Source organism: Pinus tabuliformis, chromosome 6 (genome assembly GCF_031772625.1).
Source record: "Pinus tabuliformis cultivar Carrire ecotype Pingquan chromosome 6, CPIR1, whole genome shotgun sequence".
NCBI lineage: Eukaryota > Viridiplantae > Streptophyta > Pinopsida > Pinales > Pinaceae > Pinus > Pinus tabuliformis.
Window position 1 is genome coordinate 249,522,887 of NC_142292.1, and position 26,591 is coordinate 249,549,477.

Sequence of the window (26,591 nt, forward strand, 5' to 3'; positions counted from 1 at the left end):
CTATGAAGAAGCATACTTTTCTCACTTCCAAGAGAAGTATTCTCTCCTTGCAATGACTCAATCATCTTCCTTTGTTCCTCATTCTCTTTCAATGACTCAAAGTGTTTTTCCTCTACCTGTAGTAAATCAAATTTCATCCTGTGATCTTCCTTCTCCTGCACTAGTTTCACATTTGTCCCCTGTTGCTCTACAATTTCCTTGCTCAACTCCTCGACTAGTTTGTTAAGCCTACCATTTTTGACAACTAATTCTTCAACTCTCTGGTTTCATGTCTCGAGCAAACACCTGGTAGTGTCCACCTCCTCCTGTAGCATTTCATTTTTTTGTTTAAGAGAACGTTATGTTACCCAATATTGTTGAATTAAATCAGAGTGTTGTTTCACACCCTCATCAACCTGTTGTCGAATCCTATTAATTTCATTTTCCATTGTTGCAGTTTTTGTAGGTGAATCTTCCAACTTCTCTTCATTGCTTGGAAACTCGATTTTCAACTCCTGCCTCTCTCCTTCCATGGAAACTAGTGTAGCATTATATTCATTCATGTGGGTCTTCAAGAACTCCACTTTAATGATTAGCTCCATATTCTATTTTCTCATGGACCTCCTTTCTCTAGCCATGAACTCAAGGTTTGTTTGCAGCTTAACAAGAGTGCCCTCCAAATCTTTCTTTTTCTCTTCCCACAAACACTGATCTTCTTCAATTTTTTCAAGTAACTCCTAAGTCTTTCTTTTGGAATCAATCAACTAAGATTTTAAAGCATTCAATGACTCTAATACAATGTTAAGCGTTGTATTCTCTTGGGTCATTATTCCATTTTCACTCACCATCAAATCAATTTTTGTTTGCAACTCTATAACAATGCCTTCTAGATTATTCTTTTTAGCAACCCACAAACAACAATCATCTTCAATTATTTTGAATAAATATGGAGTCCTCCCCTTAGATTCATTTAACTTGGACTGCAAATCAATCTTCTTTGCTTTACATTGATGTAGAAGCCTCTCATTTTGCTCCCTTTCATATTGCAAGTGAGAGTCTAGCATTATAATCATTCAACTGGACCTTCAAAGACTCTACTCCAGTGCTCATCTCTCTATAACTCTATCTCAATAATCACCTTTCATGAGCCATTGAATCAAGTTTTGATTGAAACTCTGCAACATTGCTTTCCAAAATTTCCTTTTCCAAATCCCACATATGTTTGACATCTTCAAGTTTCTCTAGTAATTCTTGAGCCCCTGCCTGTGAGTCATTGAGCTTGGATTCCAACATAATTTTTTCTTCTCTATATTGAAGTAAAATCCTTTTGTTCTCCATATACAACTCTTCAACTATTTTCTCATATCTTCCTAACAAAGACAATAGGTTCTCTCTATCGACATTCCATGCTTGCTCTGCCATTTGGCTCTCTTTAATGATCTCCGCAATCTCCTTTCTTGCTACTACGATTTGCGCTAAAACCTTCTCCATTTTCAATTTCTCAAATTTATGTGTTGCCTCTAGCTCAATTTCATCTTTCAACCTTAAAACTGAGTTTCTGATTTGAATATTTCCTCAGGTTCATGCAATTTCTTACCGCATTTAGAAATGTTACCCTAGTATTCCTCATCTTCCTTTGCAAGTTGTTCTTTAAAGTTGTCCTCAAATTCCTTGAAGTTATCTTCAATTTTTTTGTGATTTGACCATACATAGTATGTGGGAATGCAAATTTGGATAAAGATGCCTTGGGCATCTACTCTTCCAAAAACAATTCAACTCAAACCAACTTCACATCATTACCATTGTATAATTTTGTTGGCCTATCTAGACTTGGCCATCCAATTTGTTGTCCCATTGGCCTGCCTCCTCCCTCCTTTTACATTCACCTTCCAACTGCAAAAAGTGATGATTTATTACTTCTTGGCCTACCTGGTCATTGTTTGACCTAATATTTTGGAGGACCTTTAACATTACTGGCTTTGGTGTTTGCTTTTCCAGGCTATCATCTGGTTTTGGCTTTTCATGCTCAACATTTAGTTTTCCATTTTCTATCACAAGTGATGTTAAAGGTCCTCAAAGTACCAACTTTGTTCTCATTGTGGTTTCTCAAGTCCTTAAAATATAGCCTATACATATTGCTTGAATCAATCTCACTAGGTCCATGAAAATGTAAAATAAATATAAAGTAAACGTGAATATAAAATCTCATTTTCAAATTCCCATGAAAATGTAAAATAAATATAAAATAAACGTGAATATAAAGTCTCATGTTCAGATTCCCATACCCATGAAAAGCAACATAATCATTTGTGAAAAAAAAAACTTCAATGCATCGGTTGGAAAATATAATAAAACTATCTTTAATAACAAAGTTTAAAACATAAATATAAATATAAGAACAATATTTAACCCTATCACTTATCTTAATAAGATTAATGAAATGATGTGGATTACAACATTATGAAGACGACAAGATGTAAGGCTCTTCATTTATCAACCATAACAATGCACTAGTCTAAGCAACTATTTCAGCTGAAGAATCATGATCTAGCTTGAGGAATGCCTGCCCAGGATGTCGGTTGGACAATCGACGACGACAACCAAGCACCTGTAGTGGAGGAGGAAAATAACTAGCATTTGCACCAGATGTTGCAAAGGAAATGTCGTAAGGCATAAATTGAGGAATAATCATGACATGGGAATGGTAAAATCTAAATAAAATGTAGAGATGTAGTAGAAATGAAATTCTAAAATTGTATAAACCGAAGTTGATTTAGGGTGCCTAAGACTATATTTTTTATTATTAATTATTGAATTAATATTGCATATAAATCTCATAAAATTCTCTGTTATTATAACTTGTAGCATTGTTCCAACCAACAAAACTATCTACACATTTTGGAAGATCAAATGGAAATAAGTTTTACTTAGATTCCGTTCGGTGAATTAATGTCGATGCTTCTACATGGTTCATGTTCATGTTCATATAAGTGGGCTTCTAGTCATGCTTCTACCTTCCCTTACAGTGGAACGATGTTCACGGCAGGCATGATATTATTCTTAGATTTTATAGATCAAATGGAAATAAGTTTTACTTGGATTCCGTTCGGTGAACTAATGTTGATGCTTCTACATGGTTCATGTTCATGTTCATATAAGTGGGCTTCTAGTCATGCTTCTACCTTCCCTTACAGTGGAGCGTTGTTCACGGTAGGCATGATATTATTCTTAGATTTTATTTTGTGGGGTTGTCTCTGTACATATTTCCATTTGTTGTGAAGTTAATAATCTTATATTAATATGAAAAAAGCAATTGCAAACAAGGAGGCATTGACAAGGATGTTTCTTGTTTAACAAACATATTTGATGTTAATAGGTTTTATTATCAGTTTTACATCATTTATCATTACTTGGAAAAAAACAATAATGCTATGAAACTAATATGCTTACCCATGTAAGCAAACCAGTAAACATGGTAAGACAATGTTATGTTATAGTTTTTTATATGATGTAATACGAATCGCTTACCAAGTTATACAAATATTGAAAAAAAGAATAAAACATAGCATATTCAAATACACTAAACTATCATTCTCATCATAATCTACATTCAGTGCAGTCACAAAATAGCTAAAATCCTTTACACCTCGTTACAATTTGTGAAGTGTGTTGAAGCAAATATTTGGCCCTGATTGAGAAAGCATGCATATGCAATTAAAACCTCCAAACTACGTTTTTAGTGCAGTGAAATATACTGGTGCATCACATAAAAATATGCTTGTTACTGATATTGTTCATTTGGGGTAAGAACCCAAGAGTTATTATCGCTAGACTGAATTGACCAAGCTTCATGAAATACGTTGTCTATTCCTCTCAGCACGAGGAATACCTGAGGTAGTGTTGGCAGTTTGGTCATTTTCCAAACTTTATTTCCTTTGTTCGCCTTGAGAGATTATTTATAGAAGAGTTTACTAATATGGGGTATACAATAAAGAGAGCGGACCAAACTTAATCTTGAATACTTGATGTTGATAGATATATAAGCCCTAGAAAATACCATGAAAGGGAATCACCCGACGACAGTCAGTTCTTTAATCGGCTAACAAGTGATCGGAGGGCGCAGGAGGGTACATGTGGCACCAGAGGGAGTTCTTTTTAGAGGGGAACGGGTACACGTGGCACCAGAGGGAGTTCTTTTCAGAGGGGAATGCCTTATGGCGTAATTAAGGTTTCAATAAAATAAAAAATGAGAATACTTTTATATTTAAAGATGTGAAATTTAGTATTAGTAAGAATCAACATAGATCCATCTTAACTAAGGATCCAAGGGATGACAACAAGAAAAGTGAAGGGGGGAGAGGGGATAGAGGGAGGGAGATAGTGGAAAAACTGGAGGGTAGAGAGAGAGAGAGAGAGAGAGAGAGAGAGAGAGAGAGAGAGAAGGGAGAGATGGAGAGAGAGTGAGGAAGAGAGGAGAGGAGGGAAGAGAGAGAAAAGGGGGGAGAAAGATAGGGAGAGAAGGGGGAGACATATAGATGAAGGGGAGAGAGAGAAGGGAAGAGAAAGGGAGATAGCGATAGAGTTGGGGGGAAGAGGGAGAGAGAGAGAGATAGATATGGTGGGGAGAGACAGAGGTAGGTGGGAGAGAAATGGAGAGATAGCACGCAAGAGAGAGGAGAGAGAGATAGAGTTGGAGGGGGAGAGAGAGGGACGGAAGAAGAAAGACATAGAGGAAGAAAAGTGGAGAGAGAGAGGGACGGAAGAAGAAAGACATAGAGGGAGAAAAGTGGAGAGAGAGAGGGAGTAACAAGGGAAAGATGGAGAGATAGAAGGAGAGAAGGGGATAGGGAGGCAGAGAGAGAAATATAGATATGGAGAGAGAGTGTGCATGTTTGGGGGTGAGATAGAGAGCGTGAATAAGAAAGAGACACATAAATACAAATATAGATATTATATAGTATTATATAACCAGGCTAGATACATCTTATCCCTGGATAGAGGGATCAAATGTCTTGAGGTGCAAACCTTTCCTCAAGTTTTGCACTCAAAAACGATGTTTGCACCTCGAGAGATTGGAACCCTCTCGGCACTTGATAGAAATCGCTTGATAGATAAGGGTTAAAATAGATCTATGCTGGTAGGGGTAGCTCAATTAGCAATTAGATTATTATGAAATATTATGTAAACCATGAGACTCTAGGTTCAAATCCCTTTTCGATCAAAACAACTAAAAAAATCACAAAATAAATAAATAATACCATTTCAAAAAAATTAAAAATTAATTAAAATAATACTATTTAATATGAAAATTAAAATAGGTTCAACATTTAAATAATAAATGATCATTATTATTTTATTTTATTTTAAATATATTAATACTCTATATTCATATAAATCTAAATTTATAACCTTTTTCCAATTAAAAAAACACATTCTCAGTTATCGTAGTCATTTAATCCGTAAAAATTAATATAACAAAATCAAATAAATAATCATTCTTATTATTGCTATTTTATTTTATTTCAAATATATTAATGTTCTTTTTTTCCTTATAGATTTTAATTTATAACCTTTTTCAATTAAAAAAAACACATTCTCAATAATCATACCCATTCAATCTATTCAATCCTTAAACAACAATATAACAAAATCAACCTTAAAAAAACATAATATTTATAAACATCACTATAAATATTTATAACCTTTTCCCATTAAAAAAAACACATTCTTAATTGTCATACTCATTTAATCCGTAAAAATTAATATAACAAAATCAAATAAATAATCATCCTTATTATTTTATTTTATTTCAAATATATTAATATTCTTTTTTTTCATATAAATTTTAATTTATAACCTTTTTTATTTAAAAAAACATACATTTTAAAACTATAACTTTTTCTAACAAACCTTTGATATGAACAAACCACTAAACAATTATATACATTTATACAACTGATTTATACCTTTTTAAAAATAAATTGAATTTACACATTTTTTTTCCATACAAAATAATAATTAAATATTTTAAGTTTCTTAAAGATAATGAATATTCTTAAACTTGAAAATTAAGATGGGGTTTACAACGGAGTGAGCAATAAAGCTTTGTATATGAAATATGAAATGAACTTAACAATTATAAAAGAACTCGACCATTAAAGGATTATAAAATAAATTTAAATAATTTAAATTATAAAATAAGTAAATGTAATTATTAACTTACATTAATTAATTTAAATTAATTATGAGTATTTTTTTCAAATTCCACATTAAATATTTTTTTTATTAACTAAATATTAAGAAATAAAAAAAAATATATATATATAAAATTATCACACACCACTATGAATTGAAAAGATCATATCCAAGTATTTTTTAATATATTCTATTAAGAATGAAAGAGTGTGATGCCATTAAAATTTGAATTTCGATTATATTGGTGTTTGTGTTTGTCATTTGGAATCAAGTTTGATGAGTTAGTAGAGTCGATAGAAAGGGTTTCAAATTTTGCAGAGGATTCATTTAAGAACAGCAAGTGCACCCCCCAACTGGCTTATCAAAACATGGAGTCCTCTTTGAATGCAGTAGAGATGTCATCAATATCATGTGTTCCAGTGTGTCTTTGCAGCAAAAGATCACAAGCAGCCAGAGATGTTGGCAGCTGGTGTTCGCTGCTGAGTTGGAGGATAAATAGTAATCCATTGTAGAGATCATCGTCGAAGCCTGAAGCCTAGAATATAAAAGGTAGAAAGTAAATCGATAGGTACAAGCATTTGCTAGGATTGTGATGCAGGAGCATCTAGGCCTCGCCAACAATGTGATGGTGTGGTCACATGTTGTGGCTAACGAGAGTTTGGAAGAAGAATTGGTTACTTAATTTCTATAAATTGCCAAGTATGTAAGTAGTTATATTGTTACCAAATACTAAGGAAAAGAGAGAATAGGTGGCAAGTTGATCCTCCCTGCGTGGAGATCAAGCCAAGTAGTTTAGTTTGTTCAGATTAGGATAGGATTTGATTTCTAAATGTATAGTCTATCCCTTCAATTGTGGAGGGGATGGTTATCTTAGATATATTGTATTTCCTTTCTTTTCTAAAAGGATAGAGAGAGAGGATTGGAGATCATTCATGAGGGGATTGTAAGCCTACGGGCAAATTAGGAACGATGGCCACTAATTAGAAGAATCAGGCCAGAGAGGAAGGATTTGGGAGAGAAAGTGAGTGAACAGAGCGAAAGGAGAAATGAATGTAAATCAGGCCATCAAGGTCTGAAACAGAACTCTATTTTATTTTTGATATTCTTTTAATAACAGGAACGAGAGTGGGTAATTTAGAGGTAGAGGAACTGTGTATTGTGCCATTTTCGAAGTTCTGTTATATGTATATGCGTAGATGACTAAAATTCCATCTGTAGGCATGTTGATCGACCATCGATCACTGTAGGATCGATGGCGATCCAACAATACCCAAGATATCATAGTTAATTGTTATATGGATGTCGAAACAGAGTATGGCAGAGGAAGGCGGTTTAACACAGAAACCATCAAATGCGAATGAAACCAAGTTAATGAGGAATTGATCGGAGTATGCACAGGAGCCGTCAGATCTCACAGATCAATGGTCATCGCATGGCATAGACGCGAGGGCGTTAAGTAGCAAAAGCGGTCTTCATAATGTGGTAAATGGATTATCGGGTGGCCTCAAAACCATAAGTGTTATTCCCAAAGATGGACCCGATAACGTTATGAGCCAAGATTTAATCTAGTTGAAATCTGGAGGTTATCGGACCGTCCGTTAAAAGACTGATTGGATGGATATTGGGTACGAACAAGCACGAAGGTTAATTCAGATTTCGGACCCGATGGGGTTTTGTACAGCGGAGTTAAATCCTCGTTGAGTTCTGGCAATTAGGACCATCTGTCGGTTGACTGATCGAACGACGATCACGCTTGAAAGTGCGCATGGTTTAACAGTTCGAGCAGACCCGATAGTTTATGGAATGGAGTTGATTCCATTTAAGGTTCGGTTTTGTGCGTTCGAGTGGGACCAACGCTCGTTGGTCGAGTTTCATTCTATTCCGCTGTTCGCTGATTGGCTGGGTTCTTTGTGAAATCCGCAAATGAGAACACTTCCAATAGTATTAGTGGGCCATAACCATAGCCCACGACTGATAATTGTTAAAGTAAGGGGTTTATCACTTGAGTGTGATTATATCCCCATCAAGTGGTATTAGAGCAAGGATGCCTTGCTTGTGAAGATTATGACTAAAAAGGTATGAAAGTTCGTAGCATGTTGAATAAATGCAGAGTTTGGCACCGGACTACAGCAGTAAGACTGTAGGAAGAACTTTTAGAAGTTCTTAGAGATTGTAACAGAAACTCATTCCAACTAAGGCTTGGAATAGATAGGGACAAAGGAGTCCTTTAGAATAGTGAGTGTAGCAACCAGAGAGAGAGCAAGATTGCTCAGTGCAAGTTCTAAGGAAAGAGAACTTGGAGACCAGGCAGAGGAGAAGCTTGGTGAGAAGATCAACTTAGAAGGAAGTTGATTGGTTGCAAGTGTAGGAACTCACACATAAGAGAAGATGGCTATGGAAAGTCATATGGAAGGTTCAGAAGAAGGCTACAAGATGTGTTGGATACCTATACCAATAGGTTTCATATTTCATGATTGGCAAGAGAAAGGCCAAATATGCTCTGCTTTGAGTTCACAAAGATCCCATATTTCCTAGAAAGCAAGAGGTGTGTAATCTGTTTCAAATATTGAGGACCTTATTTCAATTTTGTGGATGATTCAACAGTCTAATCTGGATCATGCCATGTGTTCAATTTTGAGTTATAGAATAGAGAAAGAAGTCTGTCCAAACTGTTTAATCTTGGCAGACAAGTAGTTTAGGTAGAGAAGCAAAGGTTCCCAACAGCTTAATCTGGGACCTTGGAAGAAATAAGGTTAGAAGTAGATAGAAAAGAAAAAAGAAAAAGCCAAAGAAAAGAAAAGGCAAGTAAGGGTTTGCAAGTCCAAATGCACCCTCTATGGAGAAACAAAAAATGCTAGGAAAATAGCTGGGTAGGCAGTTGTGGTTGCAGAAAGGATATTTTCACCATTATTCATATATCAAGAGGTGTTTTGCCAAGGCAAAAATCTGTCAATGGACAAAGTGGTTAATTCCATCAAATTACAGCAAGGAGCATAACTAACCTCCCCCTTCCCCTCTATTCCATTGCTAACACTCCCTTTATTTAGCTGAGATTTATGAAGAGAGATCATAGTTTTATGGTGGTTCTAGTTCATTCAGAAGCCACATTTCTGGTCTAAGATCTTTCATTTTGATCTACTCTCAAAACCAAGTCAATTTCAGATAAACTCAGTAAAATCCCCTTCATTTGCTCCCTTCATTCATATTAACCTCTAATTCTACTATATAGCTCCCCTATTTTACCCCTTCCCCTAATAATACTAACACTATGGTGTATAAAGCCCCAAATCTTATAAATACTCCTTCCCCTTGGCATTATAGCCCTATATTCTTCAAAAGGGACCAAAATGACCTCTGGTCACTTTGGTGAACCTGTCCCATCCCATTCCCCCTTGCTGCAAGTCAAACTGCTCCTCAAACCACCATTTGCATTGAAAAAACCTTATAAAACCTCTTTTGCCTATAAAAATCCTTTGCAAAAATTACCAAAGTCAAAAACCCGCCTCTGGCGCATTTCCAAAGGGTTAGCGCGCAGTTTGATTTTATGAAAAAACCAATGAAAAACCAACGAAAAACCCTCTACCCAAAGTTTTCCGCCCGCATACAACCCGAGCATCTTCCTGCTCCGCCCACCGTCGGATCAAGCCCCGAAGATCCGACGATCCACGTTGATATCGGAGCGGCCCCCACTGCTGTCCTTTACCGCCCGAGAAGCTGACGTTGCGTCACGTCAGGGCCTCTCCACGCGTCAAGCGCTAAGGTATCTCGGAGCCGGGCCTGACAACTTCGGCGCCGTACCCAAACCGCCCCGAGAAACCGTAGCGGTTAGCCTTAACCGTAACCGCTACGGTCCTAACCGCCACCTGTTTTCCGCCAACGCATCGCCACGTCACGCCCGCCTGTACTCGCCCCGCTATTCGTCCACCTGGCCGCTGACATGGCCGCCACCTCATCACCCCTTGGACCAATAGTCTACCGCCACGTCACCCGATGACGTCACCTCACCTTGACCCACCAATGACGTCATGCTGACGTCATCACTAAAAAGCGCCAAAATGGTAAAAAAGTCTATATTTACCCAAAAAACCGTGTTTTTCCCACTTTTCTCTCCTGTCGCTATTGTTCTTTCTGCATGACCGTTTACGTTCGAATTTCCGCCAACCTGCTGAGTTAACCCGGGCGACCTCCTCAGCATCAACCGTGCACACCTGCGCAACCTCTGTTCGTCAATTAACAGGTATTTACCATTGTTCTGCCCTCCATACGACTGTTATTGAAATTTAAGTTGCTCAGAAGGCTTAAGACACCTTGAAACTACATTTACACCGCCCATTTCCCTCTGCACGTCCACCATTGTAACTGTGAAGTCCAAAAAGCACCAGCCGAGCCACAATACCTGTAATTTCGCCCAGAAAGCAACACTCACTGCGTATTCTCGGCTAATTCCTAGTTGGTCTCAATTTACCCGCTAAAAGAGGACATAGTCAGACCTTAGAAAAGCTCTGCTCCCAAAACAAACAGTATTCCAACTGCTGTTGTGTAAATCCCCCTCTGGTATCTAAATACAAACTGTCTTTACAGAGAATCACCTCTATTCTGTGTTGCTTCCATTTTGACTATTCACCTACAATTGTTGCACTTTGAAGAACTATGGAGACTCCTATTGCTCTAAATATCAAGCCCCTCAATGCTCCTCACCAGGAATTAGCATGGAAAGCCCTGGGAGACATGGATTACCAAATGCTGGACTGGTTCCCTATGGGAACCAAATACAATATCCAGATGATGAATGAGTTAAAAGCCCAGCACCTGAGTGGGGCAGACATCTTGGGAATTTGGGACTCAAATTTGCCCATCTACAACCTTCCCCAAGTAAATCCTATGCCAGAACTGATCTACAGCTGCCAGGAATGTTATGACCCAAACCAAAGAGCTGTCATCAGCCCCACAGGCTCAATCCTGTTCCAGATTACCCCAGAGAGTATAAATGGAATGCTGCACTTCCAAACTGCCAAGCAATTGACCCCCCTCTTTATGCAGAATTTGATAAACAAAGGGACCAAGCTGTCAAATGACCAAATCATTAAAATCAATCAGTTGTTTGTAAGACCAGGCTCTGAAACAGTCAGAACCCCTCCTATTGGGTATCACTACTTGAATGATTTGGGCAGGATGTTAGTGGATTTAATCAGTTATGTCCTAGGATTCAGGGGGATGGAGGACGTGGATGATAGCCTAATGGCAATGCTGTCTATATTCTCTCCTGGTAAGCCCCCAGCTGTACATTATGACTATGCAACCTACATTGCAGATAGAATCCATGAGCAGTTTATGAACTTGAAGAGGGAAAGACTATTCAGGTATACTTCATATATATACCATCTATTCTTGTTCTATCAGCCAGCCACCTTCTCTTTTTCTTTGAAGCAACTCAATGCCCAGGGAAATCCAAGATCAGTTGTGTTCTGGACTTCTGTTTTTCATCATACCTCTGTATCACCTTACACATACACTGAGTTTATTGACTTATTCATTTATCCAGTCATGACAGTATTGCATGGCACTCCTCCTCCTAGACTAACTGATGACATGAGAAGAATTCTCCATTTGAATAAGTCCTACAGCATTGGTAATTGGTACTTCTACCAAAACCACACAGTCATCAGGATATATGGCTGTGAGTTGACCCCTTTTAGGTTGCCAAGGTATGTCCCCATGAGGCTTTTTGCCTTGGAATATTTCAGACAGTTTGGGAACTCAGACTACCTGCATTTTCAGAGCAAGAACAAGAAGTCACAGCTAAAGGTGAGGAGCCAGCTGGGTTCTTTCCTATATAACAGAAAAGAGGAAGGGTGGAAGGAGGCAGACAGTATCCTGGAGGGCCTTAGACTGCAAACCAGCTTTGAATGGATACCCTATGACCCCAATCATTCTATCTCCCTCAGGAGGATTAGATACAAATTGGGTAGCTATGCACACAAGAGACAACCCGAGATTGAACAGTATGCCAATGCATCAAATTGGGAAGAGGGTACCCTAGAGGAGGAAATTACTAATGAAGAGTTACTTGAGAGAGAGGCTAGAAATATGCAAAAGGAAGCTGACTTGGAAACTTGTGGACAGGTGCCCCTCTCCTACAAAAAGCAACTTGGAGCAGCTGCTACATCATCAACAGCACAGCAGCAAACTGCCGAGAAAGCACCACAGACAGCAAGCAAGGATAAAGGGAAGCAGGTGGAACAGCCACCTCCATTGACAGAAGAACAAGTGGACACATTGCTGCAGCAGCAAGAAGAGATGGAGCAGCAGGAACTTGGGCAGCAACAAGAAGAGGAACAGTTTAGTGAACAGCAGCCCTTGCAGCAAGAAAAAGTGATTAATGCTCCAAGCTCCACTGAGCAACAGGCTCAGACAATAGTGCCTCCTAGGGCAGAAACTACTGTTGATACCTCAGTCCTCCAAACCCCACAAAAGGAGGACTTAACCAGGAAAAGGGATAGAGAGACTCCCCTGACTTCATCCATCAATCGGGGAGAGAAAAGACAAAGACTAAATGACTCTCAAGAGGATGACATAGCAGTGAGGCAAGCAATGGGCATGGGCCCACCCAGTGGAGAAGTTTCAGCCAGTTCATTTCAGCATGAACATGACAGAGCCGTGGGAGGAGAGGTCAGCTCCTCCAGCCAGCATAGAGAAGGACAGTCAAGCATCAAACAGCAATTTATTGACATTAAGAGGAGGAGTGATCCTATTAAAGTACAGCTGTACAATCATTTGCTGAACCTGGCTCCTACCAATCAGCAAAGACTCATGTCTGCCTTTGATGTAAGTGAAGGCAAGATGATCATGAGTCACTTCATGCCCACAACGCTGCATCCTCAAACTACCTCGGATTACCTAAGAACCAACATGGAGGTGCTGGCCAAAGACATACACCCTATGGATAAGATTGAATTACATAAACAAACTGGTGAAATGGTGTATGCCTCCTTGGCAGATGAAACGTTGGAGAACTACAAATTGAAGAGCAGCCTTGATAACACAGCATCTCAGCTGGAATTGGAGAGAGCATCATCACAAGCCAAGGACAACAGGATCAAGTCCTTGGAAGAGGTAATTATAGAAATAGGACATGATCCTAAAGATGTTAAGGGTATCCAAGAACTCTTGAAGCTAAGGGATGCAGACTTGGCGGCCTTAAGAAAGAAAATCAAGCTTCCAGCTACCATCCATCCTCAAACAGATGAAGTTGCCCAGCAAAGGCAGGAAAAGGATGCTACAGACCTACTGATATCCCTATACAAGGAGCTGGTTCGAACTCAAGACCAGCTAGGACAATCAGAAGCTGCAAAGGCAGCACTACAAACAGCAATGAAGCAAAGAGAAGAGGGCCAACCCTCCCAGCCTCCTCCTGTGATAATTAATCTTGAGGAAGTCCCTCCAACAACTACTCCTCCTCCTCAGCAAACGGGAACTACAGCACCATCTACAGCAACAACTACACCAACACCAGGACAGACTCCCAGTCTGGATATGCAGAAGCTGCAAGCTGAGATCCAAGTTCTTGAATCTCAAATGAAAGAGCTTGATGAAGTCAAGAAATCTTTGGCCAAGGTGAATGAAAAATTTGACAAAAGCAAGCAGAATGAAGCAGCAAAGGAGAGAGAGATAAAAGCTCTAAAAAAGAGAATAGCTGAACTAGAAAAAGAGCTTGCACTAGAAAAAGTAACAGCAGAATTGAAAGCAGTCCTCTGGGGCAACATTGGGCGGTCCATCACCAATCAATGGCAGTATATTGAGACTATGGATGAGCAAATAGTACTCATCACCAAGGCAAACAAGGAAATACACAGAGCCAGAGCAAGCCTTGGCCACATGCCAGATGCTGCCAGCAGAATGATCAATGTTTTAAATAACAAAACTAGCTCTCAACTAGCTACCATGGGAATTACTAACAGGACTGAAACAATCTCAGTAGTTAAAAGAGTCCTGACACTAAGAAGTCTAGTTGGTACGCTGGAGAGGAGGACACAGGATATGCAGACCGAGATCAACAAGTTCCTGGACAGATTTGTGGCATTGCAGAACAGAGGCCTCCCCAGCATTTTAAGCAGTGTAGGAAGACTGCTCACCCTAGAAAATTACAACAAAAGGATTGATGCCCATGCAGTAGCACAGATTGCAAAATAGCCCAGTACCTCAACAGACACAGGGCCAGCATCAGGGCAGAATCTGTATGATAGGGTGGATAATCTGTTTTTTATTATGAATGAAATTGATCATCTGTTTGATACACCACCAAATTTCTTTAAGTATACTGAGGCAGATGAGACTATGGGGGCAATCATAAATCATCAATTGCCCACACAGGAAGTATGGAGGAATTTGACACAGATAATTTTATCAGGCCAGAACCTGTAGCGTTAGTTTTCTCCAGTACATGAGCAGTCATGCGCAGGCACAATTTTGATGAATAAAATCTACAAGGAAGAGGCAGATGCTGAGCCAACTCAGCAGAGCTATTTACTCACCACAGCAGCAGTCACAATCACAGGTGACAACCCAAAATACAGCGTACAAGCCATAAAGTCGGGTTCTCCAGCATTTAATCAAAGTATCTCAACCGACTCAGCAGATCCCAAAGGCCAAAATATCTTCTGACAGAACATTAAGGCGCCTTTATTTTGTATTCAATGCTGTAATAAATTTCTGATAATAATATCTCAAAGTTGGTGAGAATATTAAGTCTGAGATAACTCAGGACTCAGATTTTTTTAAAAATCGCAAGTATATATTCACCCCTGGCAGAAGCTCAGGGGGTTGCTGTTATTTTCCTTTTGGAAGTCTCACTTGCTGTAAAATTCTGAGAGAAGTAATACAAAGGGAGAATGGAATTTCCAAAAGCTTGGTGTATGTGATGCGTTGTGATGAATGGTGAAAGTTGCAGGATTCCAGAGTGTTTCATAAAACAATAAGTTTTCTTAAATCTCTGTATTACATGTTTTCGAGTCTTTTGTTCTCTTTTGTTGTTTAAATGTTTTACACTTAATAGCCAAGTAGAAGAATAGTTACAGGATTTAATCACTGATTACCCTGAACTCAATCTGAGCTATTATCCATGTTTTCTTCAGATACAGTGAATGAAGTGTAATTCTTAATTGCTGCACTTTAAAACTATATCTTTTACAGTGATAGACATCCCCAGGATTCAAGTTTTGCTCCTGAGGCATCTATCTGTTTCTCATACCTAGTTTGGTGGAAATACTCGAATACTTTAGTGAAAATTCTTAATTGCTTTCACTGGTTTTTTCACCTGTTTGTGTTATAAATCAAAGTTTGTTCTATGAAGTATCCAAATGGCCCTGTAAGTTTCACCAGTTCACCTCAAGGTTTCTAGACACCTATACAGCCACAGACTCCATTGCCCAATGATATTTGACTCTTTGAAAATTACATCATAAGACCTAAAAGAAACTCTTCAACCAAAACATAAACAAAACCTGTGCATAATAGCTAGCCTAAAACCCTATCATAAACAGTTACAAATCATAAAGAGAGAGCCCTCTCTGATCACAGTTTGGCTAGAAACAGTGATCCAAAGATTGGTTAGTGGTTACCCCGGCCATATTCCCTTGGGAGTCATAGGGAACAACCTGGGTGTTAACAAGATGAAGGAGAAGGGTGCTCAAACAATCCATAGGAAACGGATGAGTCAAGCAGAGCTTGACAAGGAAATAACTGAGATAAGAGAAGAACTCGATGCATTAGTAATGCTGCTAGAGGAGAACCAAAGACTAGGTTGGGTCTTGAAGAAGAAGCCAGTGAAGTGGCCTAAGTTGCAGAGAAGGCTACAACAAAGACAGGTAAAGTGGTTGATGGAAAACCTCAGAGAAGCAGAAGCAGAAATGGAAGTTTCCATTTGTAGACCAGAACAGGGAGAAATTCTGGGTGAAGAGGATAATGAGAGGTCATCTGAAGATCTCATGAACTATTGGAATAGTTCAGAACAATTAGAAGATATGTTGACAAGGGAAGCAAATGAGGCAATGAAGCCTTGTGATTTTAATTCTCATAGTTTGTGTATGTTTGCAGGATATGCAGAGGATGATGGACAGTCTAGTGAAACTGTCACAAACAGGAATGAAGCTCTTGAGGTGAAGTATGATGGAGAATGCCTTTTAGAGGAAGAAGGTGTTGATTTATTGCAACAGAAAGAGTTCATAGATGAATTTCTATTTGGTGTAAGACAGTCAGATGAAGTTGATATGGACCAGAAGTCTAATGAAATTGCCATAGTGGTATTCCAAGAAGGTAAGCAAATGAATTTTTCTGATGAAATTGATGAAAGAACTTTGCAATATGATAGTGCAGAAAACAAGATAACTCAAGAGGATTGCCAGGAAAAGAATGAAGCTGAGAATGAAAGTTGTGATGAAATGCTGGAAAGATTTCACATGGAAATAGAGTTCTTGGAAAGATTGCTCAAGGAATCTGAAGGAGAAACGAAGCTTTCAAAACCTGATAAAGAAGAGATTATGGTTACCATGCATGATAAGGATGAAATGTCTCAAACATTTATAGAGTTAAGTAAATGTTTAGACTCTTTAGTTAATGATGTGATTGTAGGTACGGAGGACAACATTAATAAGTATGATGCTGAAATCAGAGAAATTGAGCAGAGATTATTTGAAGGTGAGATGGAAGATCAAGAGCAGCAAGGAAGTCATGTCCTTAGAGCCATGAAGGAAACAGAAGTATTAATCCAGCAGGATAAAGATGGAAGAAACCAGCAATTTAAAAGAGATGATAAGCTACATGAGAGTGAATTTGAGGAAGGCATTAGATTGTAGGAGTATAGCAACTGGCAGCATAATGAAGAACAAGAGATTAGTCTGGCAGTAATGAGAGCAGAAGTAAATATAATAACAGAGGGCCTACAAAGAAAGACAAGTGAAGATCGAAGATACAGATGGAGAACAAAGAAACGGGTCAAGTGGAAGCTATTGCAACAGAGGTGGAATGACAAGCTGATAGCGAGTTCAGGGAACTTGAACAAATTCATATTGATTTGTTAGAGAAGGAGAGACTTAAAGAAATGGAGTCACAACAAGAAGGATCTGCTGAAATCTAGAAAATCTATGATGGAATATTGGTGCTTGAAGCATTGAAAGATGATGAAAGGTATTGTATTTTTAAAACTGATGATTGTTGTGTGCTTGCAGGTCATGTAAGCTTAGGGAAAAACAAGCAATTATTGGAAACTGTCATATCAACATGTGAAAAGATGACTACCCACAGTCATATGAAGAATAAAGAGAAAAGTTATAGTCAAGTGAAGGAAGATATCCAGTCAGATGACATCCAAAGGATAAACCAAAAGGAGGATGGCAAAGGAATTATTGAGATCAAAGAAGTGTTTGGAAAGGAAGAGATCCATTCATATGAATATGGAACAAAGAGTTTTCTCAGGAAAACTGATGAAGCTAATACAAACCAAATGGAGAATCTTATGGTGTATTCAGGAAGTGGGAGTCAACTGGAAGAATTGATGATGAAATTATTTGAGGAGACCTTGGTGTCTCATAGTTTTGAAACTAATATTTTGTGTGTAAATGCAAGATACATTGAAATAAGGCAACTGGTTAATGTTGTCCTAAGGAAAAGGAAAAACAAAGATATTATTTTTCAGAAGTTAGAGGAAGGAAATTCACATAATCTTGTGATGCAAGGGAAAGAGCAACTATTAAACATGGTTGTAGTAAATTATGCAGATATTGGACAACTATTGAGGACTGAAGCCAAAGGAGAACAACTACTGAAGGTTGATATAGAAGACTTTGTAGATGTTAAACAATTATTGAAGATTATTGACCTTGAAGAAAGCCAGAGTAGAGAAGGACTAAAGACAGATGTTGCAGACAATGAAGTTAGTAAAGATCGTGCAGAGCTCTTGGGAGAAATTCCAAATGAGATGGCAGATTTGTGGCATGAGTCAAGTCTTTTGGAGAAGAGGCAAGAAAACCAAAGAATAAGTGATCAGACTGTACAACTAGAACTGAATGAGAATGAAGAAGTTGTCATGGATGACAAATATGGAAAAGAAGTTGTCAAAAATGTTGGCATAATGAGGAAACAGGGTAAAGCATTTGTGTTTAATGAATTGATTGATTCTGGTGAAGATTTATATGCAAAAACAAGGCAATGTGAAGTCAATTTGAAACAAGGAGTTGATTCTGAAGATCAGATCAAAGTAAGGAAGGATGAGATCAGAATGTCTCAGAAAGATGGAATGATGTTGAAATTACAGTATGAAATTGTTGAACTAGAGATGAGTTCAAGGGATGATAGTAACAAGAATACTATTGTGCAACAGGGAGTTATTGATGAAGAAGAGGCTGAAAATGACATTTCAGAAGCAGACAAATATGATGCCATAATCCTTAAGGGTGCATAAATTAAGTTACTAGAAGAAGAGGTATTCCAAGTACCTAAGCAAGCAGGAATAATTCTTAGTTTTCAAGAAATTTGTGGAATTGTAGGTATACTGTGAATTTAAGAAGTGATGAAACCATGAATGAGAAACTAGAAGAAGGAACTGGAATTATTGCAGGGGATCAATGGAGAAGAAATTTGTACATTTTAGAAATGTATATGGGAAAATATTGGCATATGGATTATGATGTTCTTATGCAAGAACATATCCAGTGGCAGGAGAATAATATTCATCATCTGAGTAGTGAAGTGGACAAAGAAATTGATGAGTTGTGGAGACCCATACAACAACATTCCAATAAAATAAATAGAGGACAAAAGGAGAAAGGAAGATGGGCTGGAAAGAATGATACATGTGAAGGTAATGGTAAATTGCAAATTAAGGTGTGGAAGCTTGGCATAAATTGTGATGATGAGCAAAAAGCAGTAAGATATATGAAAAAGACAACAGCAGACAGTGAGAGCATAGCTAATGGGGCAATGCAGCATAAAGTATGGAGACTTGGAGAACGAAAAACAACAACAGCAGTAACCAAGGACAGACTACCGAACAAAGTATGGGATCTAGGAGGACACAGATCAGAAGCACATGATCAGGAGATCATGATTATTTTTAACCTTGGGAGTCTGATGCAGGAGCATCTAGGCCTAGCCAGCAATGTGATGGTGTGGTCACATGTTGTGGCTAACGAGAGTTTGGAAGAAGAATTGGTTACTTAATTTCTATAAATTGCAAAGTATGTAAGTAGTTATATTGTTGCCAAATACTAAGGAAAAGAGAGAATAGGTGGCAAGTTGATCCTCCCTGCATGGAGATCAAGCCAAGTAGTTTAGTTTGTTCAGATTAGGATAGGATTTGATTTCTAAATGTATAGTCTATCCCTTCAATTGTGGATGGGATGGTTAGCTTAGATATATTGTATTTCCTTTCTTTTCTAAAAGGACAGAGAGAGAGGATTGGAGAGGATTCATGAGGGGATTGTAAGCCTACGGGCAGATTAGGAATGATGGCCACTAATTAGAAGAATTAGGATAGAGAGGAAGGATTCGGGAGAGAAAGTGAGTGAACAGAGTGAAAGAAGAAATGAATGTAAATCATGCCATCAAGGTCCAAAACAAAACTCTGTTTTATTTTTGATATTCTTTTAATAACAGGAATGAGAGTGGGTAATTTAGAGGCAGAGGAACTGTTTATTGTGCCATTCTCGAAGTTCTATTATATGTATATGCGTAGATGACTAAAATTCCATCTGTAGGCATGTTGATCGACTATCAATCACTGTAGGATCGATGGCGATCCAACAATACCCAAGATATCATAGTTAATTGTCATATGGATGTCGAAACATAGTATGGCAAAGGAAGGCGGTTTAATACAGAAACCATCAAATGCGAATGAAACCAAGTTAATGAGGAATTGATCGGAGTATGCACAGGAGCCGTTAGATCTCATAGATCGACGGTTATCGCATGGCATAGACGCGAGGGCGTTAAGTAGTGAAAGTGGTCTTCATAAGGTGGTAAACGGATTATCGGGCAACCTCAAAACCATAAGTGGTATTCCCAAAGATGGACCCGATAACGTTATGAGCCGAGATTTAATTTAGTTGAAATCCGGAGGTGATCGGACCGTCCGTTAAAAGACTGATCGGACGGATATCGGGTACGAACAAGCACGGAGGTTAATTCAGATTTCGGACCCGATGGGGTTTTATACAGCGAGGTTAAATCCTTGTTGAGTTCCAGTGATCAAGACCGTCCGTCAGTTGACTGATCGAACGACGATCGCGCTCAAAAGTGCACATGGTTTAACAGTTCGAGCGGACCCGATAGTTTATGGAATGGAGTTGAATCCTTTTGAGGTTTGGTTTTGTGTGTTCGACTGGGATCGGCACCCGTTGGTTGAGTTTCATTCTATTCCGCTGTTTGCTGATTGGATGGGTTCTTTGTGAAATCTGCAAATGAGAACGCTTCCGATAGTATTAGTGGGCCATAACCATAGCCCATGATTTTTAATTGTTAAAGTAAGGGGTTTATCACCTGAGTGTGATTATATCCCCATCAGATTGCAGATTGAAGATGTGCTTTCGCTCTGTATAATTGTTGCCAAATGTTGTGTGAGAAATAACATCTGTTATAAGTTTGTGGAACTCAGGGAGCACATCAACTTCCTTTCCACCAGATAACACCAATTTTCTCCACTGCTGTAACATAGTGGTAGTAAAATTCACAAATGTTGGAACCTAGCCCTGAATTCCACCCAAAACAACACCGTGGAAATCTAATCACTCGTCATTTCCAACACCAGGCTTCTTGCCCTCCCCATGCGCGGTCACCACTTCAAAACGGGTGCACTTATTGATTTTTCCATCCTCTATTGCTTTTTATTTGAGGCGATGCAACATTCCTATAGATATGGGAAATAACTTCAGCAAAAGCTTCGACTGTTGTAGGATTTTGATCGATTCTGAGTCTGTGGGCGTCCCACTGCCTCCTCTTCCCCTGAAATTTGTCAATCCGTAAGGGATATCGCAAATCTTGGTGTTGTTGTGTTCGATTCTCGAAGGAAACTTGGCTTTCATAATTGTTCGATCCAAGTTTGGTGTGAGTTCTGAGCTTTCTCCTTTAATATTACGTCAAAAAGGCAGTGATTGAGTCTAGTCCCAACTGCAAAACTGCCACATTTGAAACGGGTGGCCTGTAGGGTAAGGAGCGGGAGATCTTGGAGGTGAGAGTGACAACGTTGTCCTGCAATATGAGTTTCCTGAACGTTGGGTTCGAAAACTTTACATCATTCAGTTATTCCATGGTGAGATCACTCTTCCCCACACCAAAGAACACCCCAGCACCATTGTAATCTATCTCCAACTGATCCTCGTCCTGGTTGAGTGTAAACCTCCTAGCCATGAAATCGTAGTGAACTAGCAGCTTTCCTAGCACGTCTACATACCTCTGGACTATTTCATCAAGCCATGTGAGCACAAGCAGGGAAGAAGGTGATTGATGCAACAACAGATACCAAGGTTTAATCAATGTTGAAAGAAACATGGAGCATCGTGGGGTGGGCTCTGTTGGATAGACAAAAAAATGAGTCTCCATTGTTATTTGTAGGGCACATAGAAAGTTCTCCTCTGTCATCGCCATTGCCATTGCTAATCTACTGAGACGCTCTTCCTTTACTTCTTGCGTCATTTCTTTTCGATTACCGCTAATTGGGAGTTATTAACCACCTCGATATGCCGCATGATTGCTTGGGAGTTAGTAACCGCTTTGAGGGAGGTATCCAGACAGTAGAAGATAGTTCTATCGTCTAACACAGAGAATGGAGGGTAGATAACTGCACACCATGGTAGCTGGGAGTGTTTCTCAAAGGGAAACGCCTTATGGCGTAATTAAAATAATGCAAAAAATTAACTAAATATTCAAAATATCAATATATAATTAAATTAATACAAAATAATCAACTAAACATTCAAAATATAAATGTATACAAAGTATCGTTTCACTTGGCATTCACACCATCGAGAACGATTATGTTTTCTGACTTCTACTTCAAATAGTCAGCTCTGGTATACTTCGTAAACCTTCTAAAAGATGCATAGAACAATGACCAGGTGTAAAAGTTTACAAGTAATAGATGAATTAACATACCATTTTCTGCTGACAATATTTTTTTGCCTGCGAGGGAATTTGAACTTGGCACGACGAAGAGCTTCTTGGGCATGATTTGAGTTGTTGTCCTTGCATCGTACTTAAAGGAGCACTTGGCCTATGGCCACGCATGCACAAGTTCCCTGTGGTTTTCAAACGCTCCTCTCATGCCAGTTTGAAGGTTGTCTCTCAATGAAGGGTCATCATTATTGTTCAACATAGTAAAAAAAATCAATATCAATCCTTTTTTAACAAAAATGCTGAACGATAATTCACCTATTTTGATAAATTTAGAAGTCTAGGATTTCAGAAGTACATTTTGATGTAATAATTTTCAAATTTGATCTTCAGTATAAGTTTTTATGCTGCCACTTTTGCTTATCACACAACACTCGTCTTCCCAAAAGATGAATAGAAAAATCTCTTTATCTTCAAAACCAAATCTATCTATTTTTTCTATCTACAAGAATTTCAATTCTGTTGAGATGAAAATCTTACTTTGAAGTTGGGTGACTAAAAAATCATCACTAAAGCGGTAGCATTGCATTATCAATCCTCATATTTCATATTTGATCATGTATATGTATAATACCATGCTTGAGTACACACATGCAGGGAGATGTTGTCCATGTATGAAATTAAATAATGAAGTTACATATTCAGTGAATTATGCAACTTTAAAAGTTTGAAGTGAAAACCGCTTAATAGGAATAACATATGAAATCAAAAAATAACACAGGCATGGAGATGTTGTCCATGTATGAAATTAAATAACAAAGTTACATATTTAGTGAATTATGCAACTTTAAAAGTTTGAAGTGAAAACTGTTTAAGAGGAATAACATATGAAATCAAAAAATAATGTCAGTTTATAAAAGTGCAACTTTTGTGAGCTCAGAAACTTATTGCAAATGGCCTTCTATTAGAGGAATATAGAAATATGTTGCCTGACAACAAAGAACTATAGAGATACTGCCCTGTTTAAAGTTAACAAATAACTAGGATTCAACTTAAAAAATAACTAGTGTTTTTGTTGGATTCAACTTCAAAAATTCAAGTTATACAGAGGTACTACACTAATAAATAATCAGGATATATATGAGTGTATTCTGCAGAGATGTCCAATGTCTATATCATTCAAAGCAAAAAAAAATGAAAAAGAAATTGACATGGACTTAAAAAATTCAAATTATACAGAGATACTATAGTAATACGAACCCAAAACACAACTAAAGACCATTGTGATATGATGCAAAAACTTAATTGCAAATTGAGCACCCTTGACATTTCCTTAACAGAGATATTCAAGCAACTCAAGTTAAAGATTACAAAGAATTTGATAAATCTGTTGGGAATGCAACAAGCCGTGGAGGTACTATTACTATATGCTTCACATAGATATTACAAATCTTCAATACCTAGCCATATAATAAGATGAGAAATGTATCGAAAAATACCTGAATGCCACTTTTTAAAGCTTCCGAGCATGTGAATTATGCATTAGATGTTGAAATTTCAGAGCAAAGTTATATTTTATATTCGATGGACTTTTCAGATGGAAGTTGATCTAATAACAAGCTATTCAGTGCCAAAGATTCTCTACATCAATTGATAAGAAAAAAATCTCAAGAGGAAAACTGATGTGAACTCCCAAAGAAGTACTAAATCAGAAAATTAACTATGATATTTGTAGGTATGAGCGAAAGCCTTCACACTGGGGAGGTAAAATCACAGTAGGGCTTTCTTGAGATTATTAACATCCAACAAATGACCACAAAAGTGCAAAAGAAACTCCTAGGTAATGTTGAAAGAAAAATAAAGAAAGATAAAGAAAAAGAGAAGTGTAGATAAGCATCTAACTAAGCTAATCACTAGGTCTAACCAACTCCAAAAGATATATAACAACATCATAGGGGCATTGATAGAAAGTAGGAGTCCAAGACTCTAAAACTGAACATCTTGATGCTGAGAGAGAGATACAGAGAGCATAAAAATTGCACAGGGTTAGATGCATCTACTGAAAACTGCAAATTCGTTTGTTGAGAATGTATATGTCTTATTGACATTATCAATGGTAAATACAAATAGTGGTAGATGAGAATTGTAATATAGAAATTACAAGTGTACAATTTCTTGTTGAATATTTAGATCCTCACTAAATATGTTAATGATTTCTTCATATCGCAATGGTCTTTTGTAAACCAAAACATATTTACCATTATCCATTGCCAAGAAAAGGTTTGTAGCACAAAGCAACCAAATCAAAAGTTTAAAACTTCAATGTGGGATATTAACCAACACATGACTAGAGTTCCATCTCAAGAATACAATAGTATTACAAATAAGCCTTTTCAACTTGTTTAAAAAGTAGCAACTTATTTTCTTTTGTTAAACATTACCTCACTTAAAACTAGGGAAACACTTTTAAACATTTCTTCTCGACAATAATGTTGAAAACAATACCAAGGAGAGGTGTTACTAGGCGTTTATCCCGTTTAACCTAGTAGACACATAAATGAATTTTGACTTGGTGACATTTATGAGTTATATTAATGTCATGGATGGAAGAGATACTTAAAATTGGTGTAGCATGTACGTTTCTAATATCAAAGTCACTTTCACTTTATAAAGTGACTTTATGTGTAAAGTACTAAGTTCATTTTTCTCATATTAAAGCGAGTTGAGAAATTTATTTTATGAGAAAATTAGAAAAATGTATACAACTTGAAAAATGTACTAGGAGGCTTTTAAGTAATGGGGCCAATGTATGAGGGGGGTCATTTGGGAAAAGTGATCTCAACCACACATCTTGAGATTTGGATATTAAATCTCAACCATTGAATCCTAGGGTTAGGGATTCAATCTTTTCCAAAAGACAAAAGGAGAAAAGGGAGGCTCATTCCTCACTTCACACTTGAGAGAAGGAGAAGAGAAGAGGAGAGGAGAATTTCAAGGAGAGTTTGCAGCTTGAGGAGGAGAGCTTGAATTCCTAGGAAAAGGAGGCAGCTACACCAACACAGAAATCGAGGAGCAAGACAGCCATAGAGGAGCACAAAAATTGAGGCAGAGAGAGGCATGAATTTCGAGGCTATGGGCTGCACGATTTCTGAGGAGTTAGCTGCACACATTCCGAGAATTATGGGCACGAAATTTTGAGAAGGGACAACGTAGAAATCGAGGCACAATCAACACAAATTATGGGTTGTTTACAACACAAATTTCGAGGCAGTTGTGGCACATAAATCGAGACATACCACACAAAAATTGAGGCTATTTATGCACAAATTTTGAGGCTATTTATGCACAAATTTCGAGGCTATTTTGGGCACAGGAATCATTAGAAGCATGATAGGATGCATCATGTTGGGAGATGGCATCATAGAAGCATATGATTGAAAGCAAGAGCTTGTGACATCATCATAAAGAAGCATGAAAGATAGCTGAAATATAAATCTATGGTTGTCATCTATAGAAGGATGTAGCACTTGGTAAACTCATTAGAAGCATAAGTAGTACTTATGGTAAAAACAAAGTCATCTAATATAGAGCTCATCATGCATTATTCAAAAAGGAGCATTTGCAGGATGAGGTTGATCAAGATCCTTCGTTAGAATCTTCATCGGAATGTGTCAATATGAATGTTGACACCTTTTTGAAGATGTGTCAATATGAATGCGGGATGTTGATACAACAAGCAGATATCATGATGTAAGACCACCACAAAGGTAATTTGGTGTTCATTTATTTTTTATTTTTGAACAATACCTGGATGGGCTAATGCAGGGCTACCAAAGGAAGAGTTGTAGATGTCATCTGCAATTGATACTCATGAGGTAGGATGGAATATCATGAAGGTAATATGATGTGAAGAAGGTGTAAAGGCATGAAGGAAGGCCAGATATGGACTAATGGATCACTTTCTGAAGAAAGGAAAGATGACATGACTAACATGATTCATAAATGAAAGTGATGGATGGTTAATTCCCTATGAAGAATTCCCAAAGATGAAGACTCTGTTAGTGAAAATCCTCTTTTCATATTCATATTAAGGTCTCATTGAGAAATTTTTGTCATTCCACCTAGGTTCTCATTCAAAAATTTACTCATTGATGGTAGCCCTAGTAAAAAAAACTCACTCATCTACACTCCATCTACATCCCTTGACCTTTTCCCATGCCCATTCCTCTCATTTCCCTCTCCTAGGGTTTTGAGGACATTTTTCTCGGTTTCATGACCTCCATGGTTAAATCATCAACAAAACTTGTATCCTGGTG

At 37.9% G+C, this 26,591-nt stretch overlaps 1 pseudogene; it reads right to left on the reverse strand.

Moving 5' to 3' along the window:
• Positions 1-20,893: 20,893 nt before the first annotated feature.
• On the reverse strand, positions 20,894-21,816 carry LOC149258321 (acyltransferase GLAUCE-like; annotated as a pseudogene).
• Positions 21,817-26,591: the final 4,775 nt, after the last annotated feature.